The sequence below is a fragment of the Nannospalax galili genome, unplaced genomic scaffold, assembly GCF_000622305.1.
Source record: "Nannospalax galili isolate Female #2095 unplaced genomic scaffold, S.galili_v1.0 scaffold1723, whole genome shotgun sequence".
Lineage (NCBI taxonomy): Eukaryota > Metazoa > Chordata > Mammalia > Rodentia > Spalacidae > Nannospalax > Nannospalax galili.
Genome location: NW_008349072.1, coordinates 86,768 through 87,503, shown reverse-complemented (window position 1 = coordinate 87,503; position 736 = coordinate 86,768).

Below are 736 nucleotides of genomic sequence, written 5' to 3'. Positions count from 1 at the left end.
TCAATAATAACTTTAAATATCAATGGACTGAACTCCCCAAGAATGGAGAAAGGAATAAGTATACCCTAGGGTCAAAGAAAGAAAGTAAATAAAGGTATAATTGTGGGAAGAAAAAATAGACAAAAATGCAAACAGTAATCAAAATGATGGCAACCAATACATATCTTCCAATTATATCTTTGAATATCAATGGACTTAACTTCCCAGTCAAAAGACGCAGGCTAGTTGAATGAATTAAGAAGCAAAGTCCATCTTTTTGTTGTCTGCAAGAAACTCATCTGACTTTCAGGGACAGACACTATCTCAAAGTGAAAGGATGGGAAAAAAATATACCAAGCAAATGGCACTAAGAAAAAAGCAGATGTAGCCATTCTAATATCTGACAAAATAGACTTTAAACTAAAACTAATTCGAAGAGATAAAGAGGGCCACCTCATTCTGATGAAAGGAACAATGAATCAAGAAAATATTATAATCATGAACATATTTTCACCAAACTCTGGTGTGCCGAACTTCATAAAAACAATACTACAGGACTTTAAGACCTAGATTAACCCAAAATCATTAACAGTTGGGGAATTCAATACCCCACTATCTCCATTAGATAGGTCAACAGGGCAGAGTGTTAGCAGAGAGACATCTGAATTAAATATATATACCATATACCAAATGGACTTAAAAGACATCTCAAGTATTCCACCCAAGCAACAAAGGACATACTTTCTACTCAGCACCC